Raw genomic sequence first — 17,719 nt, forward strand, 5'->3', positions numbered from 1 at the left:
CACTGCCAATGCAGGTAGAACTGGGCTGCCTTGAGCAGCAGTAGAAGCAGGCACAGCAAGAAAATCACTTGAAGGAGCCCAGAGATGCTGTCGGAATCTGGTGAGGATTGGCACAGGTACACCCATGGTACAGCACCTGCTGGATCTCTGAGTGTACCTGTCTGTCCCTGACTGCCCCTCCCCACCTGTGCTCAAATCCTGGGAGGGTTGTCCCACCCACCTTTGGGGAGGGTTGAAGGGGTAGGGCAGAGCTTGGACTTCAGAGTTCAGAGTTGACTGGGTGTGGGAAATAGTGAGAGGAAAGCTTCAACTGTCAGTGGTAATGGCCACCGGGAATGGTTGCTTTGTCAACCTCAAGTGAACTAGTCTTACGAATAGTTACTATTGACATGAATTAACACTGCCTGGCATTTTTAGAAATCTCTACCTAAGCATTCTCTAAAGCTTTATTATTCTTATGCTCTGAATACATTATTCATGTTTTAAATGATAAACAATATCTTTAAAAAATAGGACTACTTAAAACTCTGTCTTTTACTACAGCCTCACTAAATATATTTTTTTTTTCAAATTTTATTTTAGATACAAGAAGAACATATGCAGGTTTGCTACATGAGTATATGGTACCCAGGTAGTGAGCATAGTACTCAATAAGCAGTTTTTCAACCCATGTCCCCCTCCCTGCCTCCCTTGTCTAACAGTGTATAGTAGCTATTGTTCCCATGTTTATGCCCCTGTATGTTCAGTATTCAGATCCCACTTACAAGGGATAATATGTGGTATTTGGTTTTCTGTTCTTGCATTTATTTTCTTAAGATTATGGCCTCTAACCCCATCCATATGACTGCAAAATACATAATTTTATTCTTTCTATGGCTGCATAGTATTCCATGTATGTATGCATGCACCACGTTTTCTTTATCTAATCCACAATCGATAGGCTTCTAGGTTAATTCTATGTCTTTGCTATTGTGAAGAATGTGGCGATGAACGTGGGAGTGCATATCTTTTTAGTATAATCATCTATTTTCTTTTCACTATTATACTTCCTGCTTGTTTCTTTCTTGCTTGCTTGCTTGCTTGCTTAGGATTGCTTTTGCTACTCAGGCTCTTTTTAGTTTCCATATACATTTTAGAACTTTTTTTCTAATTCTGGAAGAATGGCATTAGTAGTTTGATAGGAACAGCACTGGATTTGTAAATTGCCTTGGGCAGTATGGCCACTTTAATGATATTAATTCTTCCAATTCATCAGCATGGAATGTTTTTCCATGTGTTTGTGTTGTCTTTGATTTCTTTCAGCAGTGTTTGGCAGTTCTCTTTGTAGAGATCTTTCATTTCCTTGGTTAGCTGTATTCCTAGGTACTTCATTTTCTTTGTGGCTGTCTTGAATGGGAGTGTGTTCTTGATTTGACTCTCAACCTGAATATTATTGGTGTATAGAATAATCTGAAAATGGCTAGATCGTGGTTGTTTTGGGTAGTGTGGTATGGAGGTGGGAGAGCTTCTAGTTAAGTAAGGATGCTAAAATAAAAGTCTCTTTCTGAAGTATTCCATGTCTTTTGGACCCTTTCCAGGAACTGTCAACTATTGATCAAAAAAGTCAAGGCATCGTATGTTTCTTCTGTGGTCATTATTCCATGATGCTCAGACTACTCGAATTTATAAACTTGGGAAGAATCTTTTAGCAAATTTTCTCAACTGTCTGTATTACTTCAGTATATTCATGGGAATTCCATAGGATTTTTGTGTTTGAGATATGGTATCCAGTTTGCATAGTGTCTACTTCTTTGTAATCCAGTTGCTGTTAAGAATGATGTGCTTTAAAGAAAAAGAGAAAACTGCATCACAGTCCCATTCTACAGTGTCCCTGCAATGAATTACTGAGCATTTGGGAAGCAGCATCAAGTGTATAACAGGCATGACGTGAAACTGTTGATCTTTGACCTGTGATCAAAATTGAACCATTGTGCAGTTTGGTTTCTATTTGCTTCCAAATATGTAGAATTTTCCTTGACCATTAATTTGCAAGACTAACTTTGAGAGTGTAACAGTTTTGAAGAAAACATTGAATGTTTTTCAAATGAAGGGGCTTACAGAATGTTACAATGTTATTAATATAATTTGGCTTTTGTTATGCAAATTGTTAACACCAGCTATTAAAATATATTTTAGTAGGGAAAAAAAGAAATGCTCCTGATTTTTGTACATTGATTTTGTTTTTTTTTTTTTTTATTATACTTTAAGTTCTGGGGTACATATGCAGATCTTGTGGGATTGTTACATAGGTATACACATGCCGTGGTGGTTTGCTGCCTACATTAGATTTTTCTCCTAATGTTATCCCTCCCCAATTTCCCCACCCCACTGACATCCCTCCCCTAGCCTCCCAAACCCCAACAGACCCAAGTGTGTGATGCTCCCCTCCCTGTGTCCATGTGTTCTCATTGTTTAACATCTGCCTATGAGTGAGAATATGCAGTGTTTGGTTTTTGGTTCTTGTGTCAGTTTGCTGAGAATGGTGGTTTCCAGATTCATCCCTGTCCCTGCAAAGGACATGAACTCATCCTTTTTATGGTTGTATAGTATTCCATGGTGTATATGTGCCACATTTTCTTTATTCAGTCTATCCTTGATGGGCACTTGTGTTGGTTCCATTTTGTATCCGGAGATGTCGCTAAAATTGTTTATCAGTTCCAGGAGTCTCATGACAGAGTCTTCAGGGTTTTGTAAGTATGGAATCATATTGTCAGCAAAAAGATATAGTTTGAACTCTTCTTTTTCTATTTGGATGCTTTTACTTCTTTCTTTTGCCTGATTTCTCTGGCTAGGACTTCCAGTTCTATGTTCAGTAAGAGTTGTGAGAGGGAGTTTCCTTGTCTTGTTCCAGTTCACTGGCAATGGTTCCACCTTTGTTTTTTGAAACAGAGTCTTGCTTTGTCACCCAGGCTGGAGTGCAGTGGCATGATCTTGGCTCACTGCAACCTCCACCACCTGGGTTTAAGTGAGTCTCCTGCCTCAGCATCCTGAATAGCTGGGATTACAGGCACATGCCACTACACCTGGCTAATTTTTGTATTTTTAGTAAAGACAGGGTTTCAGCATGTTGGTTAGGCTGGTCTTGAACTCCTGACCTCATGATCCACCCACCTCAGCCTCCCAAAGTGCTGGGATTACAGGCGTGGGTCACCGCACCCAGCGGGTTCCACCTTTTGCCCATTTAGTATGATGGTTGCTTGGTTCATCATGCATGGCTGTTATTATTTTGAGGCATGTTCTTTGGATGCGTAGTCTGTTGAGGGTTTTTGTCATGAAGGGATGTTGGATTTTATCAGAAGCCTTTCTGTGTCTGTTAAGATGACCATCATATGGTCGATTTCAATTCTGTTTATGTGGTGGATCACTTTTATTGATTTATATATTTGAGCCACCTTGCAACCCAGAAGTACAGTCTACTTGATCATGGTGAATGAATTCTTGATGTATTGCTGGATTCGGTTTGCTGATATTTTGTAGAGGATTTTTACATTTACATTCACCAGTGATATTGGTCTGAAGTTTTCTTTCTTTGTTATGTCTTTGCCCTCCCTAAATATCGAAAGCCTTGCAGTACCAAGTTTACCATTCCTGGCTGGCTTCTATTTTGAAGAAAAGACACCAGAAACAAGGCCAAGTTTTCAAAATCACTTTATATTAAATGGGTAAAATAATCTTAACCCAAATAATAAATACTAACTTTACCCCAAATAGAGCTGGTTAACGTAATGGTTTGTTATTTGTGTAAGACTTAGACATTTGTGATCAGAGGTACAACTCTTGTTCTTACCAATATGTTGATTGTTATTCAACTATTATTAATTTCTATTTAATTAACCATACCATTCTTAATATTAATTGTACACAAAATTTTAAGACATATCCAATTTTAGAAAGACTTACTGCTAGTTCCCCCTATGGACTGCTACAACTAAATACAAATGCTGTCAATTGTTTCTTCAGGAATCATTATCATTAGCTTCCTCTATATTATTATTTATCATTGCGTCAGTTGTCTCTTACCTTACATTAACAATATTGATTCTCTTGCCTATGCCATCTCCATTAATCAATAAAAGCTTGAGGACATTGTATACTTTACCAGTATCAAGCTTAGCTACATACTCCATGCTAAGATCCAGATGAACTTCAAATTTAAGTTATTTCATCTTAAATTGGGGCACGAGGAGCAGCCACACAATTTCATATGAAGTAAGTTTAGCAATCACTTTCCTATCAGTTATATTGATAAGTGGGTCATTTACACTATCAGCTCTTACAGTTACCTAGGGATAGTTATGATTAATTTTTTCTCATGGTAACTTACTATAATATGATTTATTTCAACTTTAAAAGAAATTACTTGAGTACTCTCTTAGACTTAACTGAAGGAGAAACGTAATGTGTATTGGGCTTTAACATGAAATATGCAGCAGGGTTATTTGCCTATTCTTCTTACCTGAGTGTGCTAACATCATTATGATAAATAGTCCTACAACAATTTCATTTTAGAAGGATTTTATACTGTGTATATTCCAGAAACTTAAACAATTAACTTTTCTATTATGACTTTACTGCTTACAATTTTATTCCTTTGAGTATGAGTGTCATACCCACTGCTTTACTATGGCCAACTCATACATTTCCTATGAAAGACTTTACAACCACTAACCTTAGCTCTATATATGTAACATGTTTCAATCTCCATTATATTATCACCTATCCCACCACAAACATAAGAAAAAGTTTCTCTAGTATTAAGCTAATGATATTTAGATGAGATTTTTCACTTAAATTGATACTGCAATGGATTGAGGCCTTTTGAATGTTGGTATGGGGCAAATATATTTTCCATGGGGAAGACTATACTATAGTGGAAAATATAATGGCCCCAAAATATACCGAGTTCTGATTACTACAACCTGTAAGTGCTATATTATTTGAGAAAAGTCTTTGGAAATGTGATTAAGTTAAGGCTCAAGATGAGGAGACTATCCTGGATTATCAAGGTGGGCCCTAAATGCAGAAGAAGATATGACACAAACAGGGATGGCTAGGAGAAGACGGGGAAGAGAGAGATTTGAAGATGCTGACCCTTGAAGATTGGAGGGATGCAGCCATAAGCCACAGAATGCTGGCCGCCAACAGAGGCTGGAGGAGGCAGGGAATGGATTATTCCCTGAACTCTGGAGGGAGCACATTCCTGCTGACGCTCTGGTTTCAGCAGTGATTTTGGGCTTCAGGCCTTTAAAACTGTGGAATAATAAATTTCTTTTCTTTTTTTCTCTTACAGACAATGTATTCTCTATGTTGCCAAGGCTGTTTTTAAACTCTTGGGTCCAAACAATCCTCCTGCCTCAGCCTCCTGAGTAGCTAGGACTAAAGGCATGGGTCATTGCACCCAGCTATGTCATTTTAGATCACTATGTTTGTGGTCATTTGTTACAGAAGCTGTTGGTAGTAGAGATGAGGTGTGTAACAAAATACCTAAAAATGTACAAGCAGCTTCGGAATCGAGGAGTAGATACAGACTGGAAGAATTTTGAAGTGCATGATAGAGAAAGTCTACACTGCCTAAACACACTATTGGTAGATATAGGGACATTGATATGCTTCCAATGAGGGCTCTGAGGGAAGCAAGCAGCATGGAGGGAAAAGCTTATATGGTTCTGTTACAGATAGTTAGGCATGAGCAGGGCAGGAGACGGCTCTCCCCAACCCACTAGGAATGTCAGGTGATGGTTCAACAATTATCACATTGCCTCTCAAAATGATAATTCGACAGCCAGTGCCTAGGTGCCAGAGAGAGACAATCTGATAATCCACAGCTATTAACATTAGAGTGTTAATTGAAAGCAGATGTCAGGGAGAAGAACCTTCCTGGGCATGTGCACTCAGAGACAAAATGGCAAAGTAGGATCTTCCAAGTACACACCACTAGAAAAAGAAAGAAAGCCAGAGAGAGATCCAAGATGGCTGATTGCTAACAGCTCGGGATTGTAGCTCCCAGTGAAAGGGCAGAGAACGAGAGGATGCCACACTTTCAGATGAATTTTCATCACTCACGGACCAAAAGATTTCCAGTGGAGGAGCCCCACGGGTCACCAGCGCAACTCTTGTGGCTGGTGCAGTGATTTTGCTGGGGCCTCGACGTGGCAGCTCTTTGTACAGAGTAAATGGGACTGGTTCCCATACTGACCAATGCTTGGAGCTCCAGGAAGGCAGAGCTGCTTGTTACAGACTCAAGAAGGAAGCCAGACTGGAGATTCCCAGGCAGAAGAGCACCATCAGTCTTATCACTGCTGTTTTGGCCAGCACAGTGGGTTACTCGGATTCCAGCACTGAGAATCAATAAATTGGACGTCCACTCAGAAACCTAATTAGAAAGGCAGTAATTGTAAAGAAGACAGATGGATAAATTCATAATAAAGGGAAGAAACCAGCCTAAAAAGGCCGAGAATACCCAAAATCAGAACCCCTCTCCCTCTACAGGGGATTGCAGTTCCTCATCAGCAACAGAACAAGCCCTGATGGAAAAGGACTGTGTTCCATTATCTGAAGTACACTTCAGAAGGTGGATGATAAGAAACTTCTGGGATTTAAAAGAACTTGTTCTAACCCAATGTAAAGAAACTAAGAACTTTGAAAAAAGGTTTGACGAAATGCTAAAAAGAATAGACAATATAGAGAGGAATATAAATGAACTAACAGAGTTAGTTAATGAAATAAATGAAATAAAATGAGAAGACAAGAATAGAGTAAAAAGGATAAAAAGGAATAAGCAAAGTCTCCAAGAAATATGGGACTATATGAAAAGACCTAATCTACGTTTGATAGGTGTACCTGAATGTGGCAAAGAGAATGAATCCAAGCTGGAAAATACTCTTCAGGATATTATCCAGGAAAATTTTCCCAATCTAGCAAAGCAGGACACTATTCAACCCCAGGTAATACAGAGAAAACCACAAAGATATTCCTCAAGAAGAGCAACCCCAAGGCACATAATCATTAGATTCACCAGGGTTGAAATGAAGGAGAAAATACTAAGGGCAGCCAGAGAGAAAGGTCAGGTTACCCACAAAGGGAAGCCTATTAGACTTACAGCAGATCTCTTGGCAGAAACCCTACAAGCCAGAAGAGAGTGGGGGCTGATATTCAACATCCTTAAAGAACAGAACTTTCAGCCCAGAATTTCATATCCTGCCAAACTAAGCTTCACAATTGAAGGAAAAATAAAATCTTTTATGAACAAGCAAGTACTCAGAGATTTTATTACCACCAGGCCTGCTTTACAAGAACTTCTGAAAGAAGCATTACACACAGAAAGGAACAACCAGTATTAGCCTTTCTAAAAATATACCAAAAAGTAAAGAGCATCAACATAAAGAAGAATTTACATCAACAAATGGATAAAACAGCCAGTTAACATCAAATGGCAGTAATCCTAAATTTAAATCGACTAAATCCCCCAATCAAAAGATACAGCCAAAAACCTAATGGTATACTACACCCAGACCCATTTTATATCCAAATATACACAAAGACTCAAAACAAAAGGTTGGAGAAAGATTTACCAATCAAATGGAGAGCAAAAATAAATAAACAAAAAGCAGGAGTTGCAATTCTTGCATTTGATAAAATAGATTTCAAAGCAACAAAGATACAGTGGTAAAAGGATCAATGCAACAATAAGAGCTAACAATCCTAACAGCCAGATACATAAGACCCATAAAGAGATTTAGACTCAACGAGACAGAAAATCAATAAGGATCTCCAGGACTTGAACTCAGATCTGGAACAAGTAAACTTAATAAATATTTATAGAGCTCCCCACTTTAAATACACAAAATATACATTCTCCACTTTAAATACACAAAATATTGATTGGCCATTATTAATAACCGTTCTTAGAATAAAGCAATATTCCTGTTCTCTCTCCCTCTTTTTCTTCCTCTTTCTTTCTCTCCTTCTCTCCTTCTTTTTCTTTCAAAATAAATAAATAAAACTTCACTAGAAGACACAATGAAGTGGTCAGACATTTCTACCTAATTATAATGAACTTTTAGATTTAGGAAAAGTAAGACTGTATACAATTGACTACTTTATTAGTATTTGACATTATGGAAGAGGGCAAAATGAATATATATACATAGAATTTCAAGAAATGCAGACTGACACAGGTGTGTTGTATTGGGATTCAAATACAATTTATATTACTTCCTACTACACAATTTCTGAAATGGTGAACAACTCTTGATAAAGTTGTAGAATTAAACAAAGTATAATTCCCCCTCAAATTTTCATGGAAGTTACATTCTTGGAAAATTCCACAGAAAAATTATATTCTGAAAAAAAAAAAGAAAGAAAGAAAGCCTCAGATGGGCATGTGTACAACTTCCGAAACACACTGCATGTGTTCAGTTCCCAATGGTAAGGAGGGAACTGCACATGTGGGAAGCATCCCCCAGGGAAGAATCATGGGAAACTTATGAAGTCCTAAGTTCAAGGTTCAATATGCTCTTTGACCTTCAGGTGCCCACTAGACTCTCTTCCAAAAGAATGTTCCTTTCTTTCCTGTTCTAAGGCCTTTTAAAAATAAACTTACACTCCTGCTATGAGACTTTTCTTGGTCTCTTTTTTCTGCTTTATGCCCCTTGGTCAAATTCTTTCTTCTGAGGAGGCAAAAACTGAAGTTGCTGCAGACACATGTGATATGCTGCTGGTAACCCACCGTAACATGGATACCTGCCACTGGTAATAGTTTGAAGAATATTTATATCTCAGAATAGAATGTTAGTAGAAATAGGAACATTAAAGGTTCTTCTAGGGACTCAGAAGAAAATGAAAGACATGTTGGAAACTAGAAGAAAGCAACTCTTTATCTAGATTGTTCTAACTTTTACAACTCCAGTCCATGACATGATGTGGCAAGAGAGATAAGTAAAATATCACCATTGGATACTACTCATCAAATACCTAAAGGCCTTATGAAAGGCAACCTCATAGAAGACAAGGTTCTGCATAAGCATGTATTTGATACCTTATAATACTTTAGTCAAATTAAGGATAATTTTAGGATTGAATGGTTGCTTCTAACCACACTGGAGAAAACGGGGAAAGAAAAAGATGAGATAAGGGATTCAGATTCCCAACTCGAACTATGCAGACCCTACCAGTGTCTGAATTAAAATGCAAATTAAATTCTAAACCTTGCAGGGTGTCCTCTATTAAAATGAGAACACTGATTGAAAGTAATGGGAACTTGAAAATTGGAATGGGAACATATGGGAAGATACCGATAAGCTGGCGATAACAAACCTCTCAATTCTGCTGAGATTTCTTTGCCAGTTGCTGAGTATGTCTATTCCAGTTATGCATTCTGGAACCACAGAAATAACTTCAGGAACAATAACAGCTAGGGGGCAATAACTTGTAGAGCTGGGGTAAGCTTCTCTAGGAGGTTATAAATGTTATGAATTAATGTCCAATATAGGGTACTGTTTCTTCCATAGCCAAGGTTTATGGGTTCAGAATTCCAGAATGTAGCTCATGCCATGATGTGACAACAGAAGAAATGAAAATATCAGCACTGGATAGTACTAATCAAATGACTTTAAAAAGGCAATAATGCAAAAGGAAAGCTTCTGGGTGACCATGAAATGGGAATGGCCCTACTAGAATTACCCTACTAGTGATCCAATAGAAAAAATTTTGATTTCCGTCTTACAGTGTTTCTCTCTGTGTGCCTAGAGGTCTCAGTTTCACAGGGAGAAACGCTTTCACCCAGAGTGACCCAAATTATACCCTTGAATTTGATATATATTGAAATATAGGAGATACTATGGGGCATATCTGAGTACTTTTGTGTCCTATGATTAAAGTAAATGAAAAATACAACAGTTCAAATCAGACAGGACTATTAATGGTCCAGATTCTGCAACAATGAAGATTTGGGTCACTCTAGTAGGCAAAGGGAATATGGAATGTGTAGTGGAAAATAGTTCTAAATGAGAGCTGTGACTATGTAATCACTGATACAAGGACTCTAATTGTTAGGATTGTTTCTTAATTATTTTGTTCTGAATATGTTTGGGAGCTGTAGCACTGTGTGAGGCAGGGCAAGTCTCAGTGGCACACACCATGGAGCTTCCCTCTCTTATTGCATTCACATCCAATATAAGATATATTAATAATAGTTAATTTTACATCACAGTTTTTAAGTTACAGAATTATAGAGGAGAAAAGCAAACATCATCCAATGACTATGCATTGCCTTGGTGAGGAAATGATTAATGTGTTTTCAATTGTATGTTGCACAGTTGGCAAAAATATGACTTTGTTATAGTTTTAATTTGCATACTAATTAGGCTTAAGTGGATGTGTATGTATAGGTGCCAAGTTGCTAAGACTAAAATATGACATTTAGTTTTATGTGTCAACTTGGATGGACTGTATTACCTGCCTATTCAATTAAATACTACTCAAGATGTTGCTGTGAAGAGATTTGTAGTTGTGGTTAACATCGACAATCAGTTGACTTCAAGTAAAGGAGAATATCCTTGATAATCTATGTGGACCTAATCCAATTACTAAAAACCTAGAGAACAAAGCTCAAGGAACTACAAAATTGGAAAAGAGAAAAGGGATTTTTTCTAGAACTCCTGCAATACCTTGGATCTGCACCAGGAAAACCCAATTCAGATAACTGACCTCAAGAACTATAAGACTCTTAAGTTTCTATTGTTTTAAGCCACTCATGTTGTGGTACTGTATTACAGGGCCAATAGAAAACTCATATAGGACAGATAAGCAGGTAGAAGGAAGATAGGTCTATGGGCAGACAGGCTGGAGGGCAGGAAGAAGATCAGGATTTGAGTGGACAGTCAGGAATGCAGGTGGGTAAGACACAGACAAGTAGGTAGGGACCCTAGGGAAAGATGAAAGAGAGAAGAGAAGACAGATTAGGGGAGAGTAGACAGAAGAACAGGCAGGAGGGAAGAAGAGCAGGTAAGCAGAAAGTGGGATGTGGGCAGTCAGGCAGGGGTTGAGAGCAGGGGACGGGAATACGGTATGCTAAGTGGAGGCCCTCAGAGCCAGTCCTTGTCCCCACAAGAAATAGACAGCCTCCTGCAACTCAGAGGCAGAGGTTGCAGCTTGAAAGCTGGTGGGAAGAGATCTCATTCAACCATCTCCATGGAGGGGCCCAGGCAAAGCCCTGCACAGCATCTGGCCCCTAACATCTCAGCTTCCCATACCTGCCCTGCCTCACACAGTGCTATGGCTCCCATCCCTGACCACACACCCACTCCCACACTCATGCTGAACTCTACTGGTGGCTCAGATGGGGGCAGTAAAGTCCCCAGCCTGAGTGTGTTTCAGCTCCTGTATTTGCACCTTCTGCCTGAGGGGTCAGGGTAGGCTCCTTTAGCTGTACCTGGAAAGGGGTGGGTGATAAATGGAGGAGATAGAACCTGTGTGCTGATGGGCGAGCTGGCAGGTGTGGTGTGTCCAGTGGGCAGCAGGGGTCAGGCTGTAGATGGCATCATTCTGGTGAAAGGCATTTCTCATAAGAGGAAAAATCCCCAGGTTGTTCAGAGCCCCAGTGGCCTGGATGTTGGACTGAGAATTCCTGAAAGATAGGGTGCAGAAGAGACACGATTCTGGACTGCCTCTGACTTGGAGGTGGAGTGTCGTCTGGGTGGAGATGGCCTCAAGTAGTGGGAACAGGCAACTCTGAGGCCTTTGTCATTTCTATATTATATCCCTTGATTCTCAGACATTTATAAGAAGGCATGAATAGTCTGGTTATATGTGAGCTAGGATTCAGGGGTCTGTGTCTGAGTCATGGTTGTTCTGGTTTGGAATGGAGCTTGGTCAATAGCTGCATCAACCTTCATGGGGAGGGGTGGCTCCAAACTGCCCCACCAGCCCTTCAGATACATCTATTCTAGTTGGATAAAGAAGGACACTGACCTTGAAGGATTATCACTGACCTGTCCAGCTGAAGGCTGCCCTCGTGGCTGAAGGCACACTTCATTATGGTGTCCAGGGTCATCAAGATGGCCTGAAAGACCTCCAGAAGGAAGTCTTGGCTGATGAGCTCCTCCCATTTGTCCTGAGGTGGGAGGGGGCATGGACCTCCTTAATTTTCTCAGGAGTCCTTTGTTAATAAGGCTTGGCTTTTCCCTATATTTGAGATTTCCTGTTCAGATTCTTCTCTAATTGCAGAGAAGATGCATTATTGCATTATAACATATTAACTGGAAATCAAGTGTTTGTAAAATGACATCTGTACTCTCAAAAATTGTATTGCAAAATTAAAACGAGCTTCTCATATGATCAGAATTAACTTTTGGATATTGTTAACCTGTGTAATCACTTGGTTGATGAGAAATGTATATACATTTTTTAGAGGACAAAAACTGGAAGGACTCTTCAGTGTTCTGAAAGCAGAAGTAGACCTGAGCGATTGTGGAAACCTCAGCAGTAGGGAGCAAATATATCAAGGCAATAGAAGCCTAAGAGGACAGTATGGGCAGCCCTAGTGTAGGGACATGGGGCCCTTCAATTCTTTTTCATTCAACAAACAACTTCTGAGTAGAGTTAGGTAAGAAATAAGAGAGTCCTGAGAGTATGGTAGGTCTGGCTCTGATAATGTAGATCTGGTGTCTATTTCACTCCTTACATGGCTCAAATCCATGCAGAAGCTCTGGGCCCCAGGTCAGAGCCTGGGTTGCTGATATCTGGACCTATGCACCATGCCACCGAAGCTGCCATTGCTGACCTACCTTTGATCCATTTTTGTGTCCTGGTGTTGCCCAGCATTGGCAGAGGGACAGAGCAGCACAGTGAGAGTAGGGACTGGCTCTATGCTTCCTTACTGAAACTTTCCATTCTCTTACCTCCAGGCTATTGACTGGAGAAAATGATGCAACTGTGTGCCAGTGACCTTTTGCATGGAACCTGCTATGCAATTTCTACTAGTTTCTAAGTCTTTTAACAGCTGACTTGCCAACACCCCCCAGCAATAACCATAGCAGCTGTTCTGAATCTCTGCTCTACTCAGCCATTTAATATCTTCCCTGCCCCTGCCATGGCAGAAGATGCTCAGAATTCTCTGAAAAATAAAGCTAGGTTATCCAGCATCAGAGATATAATCATCCTGTTTCCTCCTCCCACTCTTTCTATTTTGCTTATATGTTTGTCTTCCCAGTTGAACCACTTCAAAACCCAAACTACTGGAAGATGGCATGGTAGGAGCAACTCAGGATTGCAGCTCTCTGTGAAGGGGCAGAGGGTGAGTCCAAGCCGCATTTCCAGACAGACCTTTGTTGCCCACAGAATGGGGAAATTCCCAGGTGTAGGAGAGATGCGGGACACCAGCGCAGCCCTTTCGGCTGGCGTGGCTGTTTCTGCTGGTGCCACAGCACAGCAGCACTCTGCACAATACATGCTGGTCTGGGTGCCCTGTTAAAATGGCAATCTGAGATTTGGGAGGGCAGGTTAGCATATCCATCTGATTAAATGGGACTTGGACAGTGAGCCAGACCAGGAGATTCCCTGGAAGCAACATTTGAGCCGGCGCAGTGGGTTGCTGCATGGGAAATCACACAGATTCCAGTGCCTTATCAGCAGGCGACTGAAACACCTGGGAGAGAGTCAACTGTTCAACTTAAAAAAAAAAAAAAAAGAAAAGGGAAAGGGCCCTGAGACAGGGAGCCAGGTGATCAGGCTCGGTGGGTCCCACCCCCACAGGGACAAACAAAACGGTGATTCAAAACGCTCAGGGTTGAGAGTTTCACTGCAGGCACAGCTGAATCCAGGACAGTGCAGCTTGGTGGGGGAGGGGCGTCCGTCATTACTGAGGCATTCTGCCCCTACTGAGGTACACTCCCATTGTTAACACAGCCTGCCATTGCTGAGGCAACCCGCCATAAAAGAGAGACTCTGCCAACAGGTCACAGCCCACGACAGCAGGGTGGAGCCCATGGCAACAAGGCAGACACCGTGGTAGCAGGGTGAAGCCTCGGCAGGCAAATAGTGAATAGACTGCCTCCTAGCTGGGTAGGACAGTGCAACAAATACTCATAAAGAAATCCCTAACTCCCTGAGACAGAGCATCTGAGGAAAAAAAGGGGTTTTATAAGTTCTGCTGCAGCAGACTTAAATGCACCTGCCTAACAGCTCTGAATGAACAATGGAGCTCACAGCTCAGCACTTGAGCTCCTATAAAGTACAGACCATCCCCTCAAGCAGCTCCCTGACCCCTGTATATCCAAAGAGTCACCTCAAAAAGGACTGATCAGACTGACATTTGCAGGCATCATTCTGGGACAAAGATAGCAGAAGAAGAAACTGGTAGCATCCCTCACTGTTCTGCAGCTGCTACAGGTGTACCCGAGACAAGCAGGGCCTGGAATAGACCTCAGCAGTCATACAGCAGAGGGGCTAGAGTGTTAGAAGGAAAACTAACTAACAGAAATACTTCATCATCAACAACCTGGGCATCCACTCAGAGACCCAATCGAAATGTCAGCAACTACTCAGACTACAGGTGGATAAATCCAAAAAGATGGGAAGAAACCAGCACAAAAGGAGGAAAACACTTAAAACCAGAACACCTTGCCTCCTACAAGAAACCACAACTCCTCACCAGCAAGGGACCAAAGCTGGATGGAGAATGAGTGTGATGAAATGACAGGATCAGACTTCAGAAGGTGAGTAATCAGAAACTTCCGTGAGCTAAAAGAACATGTTCTAACTCAATGCAAAGAAACTACGAACCTTGAAATGAGATTCGAGGAAATGATAACAAAAATGGACAACTTAGAAAGGAATATGAGTGAATTGAAGGAGCTGAAAAACACAACATGAGAACTTCATAAAGCATGCACAAGTTTCAACAGCCGAATTGACCAAGCAGAAGAAAGGATATCAGAAGTTGAAGATCAACTCAATGAAATAAAACGAGAAGGCAAGAATAGAGAAAAAAAAGCACCAAAAGGAATGAACAAAGTCTCCAAGAAATGTGGAACTATGTGAAGAGATCTAATCTACGTTTCATAGGTGTACCTGAATGTGATGAAGAGAACGAATCCAAGCTGGAAAATACTCTTCAGGATATTATCCAGGAAAATCTCCCCTACCTAGCAAGGCAGGCCAATATTCAAGTCCAGGAAATACAGAGAACACCACAAAGATATTCCTCAAAAAGAGCAACCCCAAGGCACATAATCGTGAGATTCACCAGGGTTGAAATGAAGGAGAAAATGCTAAGGGCAGCCAGAGAGAAAGGTCAGGTCACCCACAAAGGGAAGCCCATCAGACTCACAGCAGATCTCTCGGCAGATACCCTACAAGCCAGAAGAGAGTGGGGGCCAATATTCAACACCCTTAAAAAAAGAACTTTCAACCCAGAATTTCATATCCAGCCAAACTGAGCTTCAGAAGTGAAGGAAAAAATAAAATCCTTTGCAAACAAGCAAGTACTCAGAGATTTTGTCACCACCAGGACTACTTTACAAGAGCTCCTGAAAGAGGCACTACACATAGAAAGGAAGAACCACTACCAGCCATTCCAAAAACATACCAAATGCTAAAGAGCATCAATAAAATGAAGACTCTGCATCAACTAATGGGCAAAACAGCCAGCTAGCATCAAAATGGCAGTATCAAATTCCCACATAACAATACTAACCCTAAATGTAAATGGGCTAAATGCACCAATCAAAAGACACAGACTGGCAAATTGGATAAAAAACCAAAACCCATTGGTGTGCTGTATCCAGGAAACCCATCTCACATGCAAGGATACACAAAGGCTCAAAATAAAGGGATGGAAGAAGATTTACCAAGCAAATGGAGAGCAAAAAGAAGCAAAAGTTGCAATTCTCGTCTCTGATAAAATAGACTTTAAAGCAACAAAGATCAAAAGAGACAAAGAAGGTCATTACATAATGGTAAAAGGATCGATACAACAAGAAGAGCTAATGATCCTAAATATATATGGACCCAATACAGGAGCACCCAAATATATAAGGCAAGTTCTTAATGACTTACAAAGAGACTTAGACTCCCACACAATAATAGTGAGAGACTTTAACACTCCACTGTTAATATGAGACAGATCAACTAGACAGAAAATTAACAAGGATATCCAGGGCTTGAACTCACACCTGGAAAAAGCAAACCTGATACACATTTACAGAACTTTCCATCCCAAATCCACAGACTATACATTTTCTCACCACCACATCACACCTACTCTAAAATTGACTACATAATTGGAAGTAAAGCACTCCTCAGCAAATGCAAAACAATGGAAATTATAACAAACAGTCTCTCAGACCATAGTGCAATCAAGTTAGAACTCAGAATTCAGAAACTAACTCAGAACCACACAGCTTCATGGAAACTGAACAACTGGCTCTTGAATGTTGACCGGATAAACAATGAAATGAAGGCAGAAATAAAGAAGTTCTTTAAAACCAACGAGAATGAAGACACAACATACCAGAATCTCTGGGACACATTTAAAGCAGTCTCCAGAGTAAAATATATAGCAATAAGTGCCCACATGAGAAGAATGGAGAAATCCAAAATTGACACCCTATCGTCAAAACTGAAAGAGCTAGAGGAACAAGATCAAAAAAAACTCAAAACCTAGCAGAAAACAAAAAATAACTAAGATCAGAGCAGAACTGAAGGAGATAGAGACACGAAAACCCCTTCAAAAAAATCAGTAAATCCAAGAGATGGTTTTTTGAAAAGATCAACAAAATAGACAGACCACTAGCCAGACTGATAAAAAAGAAAAGAGAGAACAACCAAATAGATGCAATAAAGAAATGATAAAGGGGAAATCACCACAGATTCCACAGATATTCAAACCATCATCAGAGATCATTACAAACAACTCTATGGACATAAACTAGTAAACCTGGAAGAAATGGATAAATTCCTGGACACCTGTGTCCTCCCAACCCTAAACCAGGAGGAAGATGAAACTATGAATAGACCAATAACAAAATCTGAAGTCGAGAAAGCAATTAAGAGCCTACCACACAAAAAAAGCCCAGGTCCAGATGGGTTCACAGCCAAATTCTACCAGACACACAAAGAGGAGCTGGTACCATTCCTTCTGAAATTATTCCAAATAATCCAAAAAGAGGGAATCCTTTCCAAATCATTTTATGAGACCAACATCATTCTGATACCAAAACCTGGCAGAGACTCAACAAGAAAAGAAAACTTCAGGCCAATATCCATGATGAACATATGTGCAAAAATTTTCAATAAAATACTGGCAAACTGATTGCAACAGCACATCAAAAAACTTATCCATCATGATCAAGTAGGATTCATCCCGGGGATGCAAGGCTGGTTCAACATACGGAAGTCTATAAACGTAATTCATCACATAAACAGAACCAAAAACAAAAACCACATGATTATCTCAATTGACACAGAGAAGGCATTTGACAAAATTCAATAGCCCTTTATGCTAAAAACCCTCAATAAACTCGGTATTGATGGAATAAATCTCAAAGTAATAAAGCTATTATGACAAACCAACAGCCAGTATCATACAGAATGGGCAAAAACTGGAAGTATTCTCTTTGAAATCCAGCACTAGAAAAGGATGCCCTCTCACCACTCCTATTCAATATAGTACTGGAAGTTC

The 17,719-nt window shown here is 40.2% G+C and overlaps 1 protein-coding gene across 4 annotated transcripts in view; it reads right to left on the reverse strand.

Moving 5' to 3' along the window:
- LOC100387637 (cytochrome P450 4A11-like) overlaps nucleotides 1–17,719 on the reverse strand; it is an 82,890-nt gene that overhangs the window by 56,333 nt on the left and 8,838 nt on the right. The window contains exon 2 of one of the 4 annotated variants that reach the window (XM_078331658.1): nucleotides 11,471–11,665. The exons of the other annotated variants lie outside the window; for them this stretch is intronic. The gene's annotated coding sequence lies outside the window, so the exon portion shown is untranslated. The remainder of the gene's footprint in view (nucleotides 1–11,470; nucleotides 11,666–17,719) is intronic. 4 annotated transcript variants of the gene reach the window in all.

This window comes from Callithrix jacchus, chromosome 7 (assembly GCF_049354715.1).
Source record: "Callithrix jacchus isolate 240 chromosome 7, calJac240_pri, whole genome shotgun sequence".
NCBI classification, from domain to species: domain Eukaryota; kingdom Metazoa; phylum Chordata; class Mammalia; order Primates; family Cebidae; genus Callithrix; species Callithrix jacchus.